This window comes from Trachymyrmex cornetzi, unplaced genomic scaffold (assembly GCF_001594075.2).
Source record: "Trachymyrmex cornetzi isolate Tcor2-1 unplaced genomic scaffold, Tcor1.1 scaffold570, whole genome shotgun sequence".
NCBI classification, from domain to species: Eukaryota; Metazoa; Arthropoda; class Insecta; order Hymenoptera; family Formicidae; genus Trachymyrmex; species Trachymyrmex cornetzi.
Window position 1 is genome coordinate 525711 of NW_017299883.1, and position 228 is coordinate 525938.

A 228-nucleotide genomic window follows, 5' to 3' on the forward strand; every position below is an offset into this window, starting at 1 on the left:
CATAGTGCATAAGCGAATCAACCAATCAGAATCCCTTATTTTCATCCCCACTTCTCGTTCTGTAGATCTTGCATAGCGCATAAAGCATAAGACACAAGACATCGAAAAATCCGTAAAGACGAACTTTTTATGCTATGCAGACATCTTAAGCAGCAGGAATACGAAGAATGCTCTCATTCTAGTCTGTTCTAACTTCGAAACGTGTGATAGATAAGTACGTTTAGACAT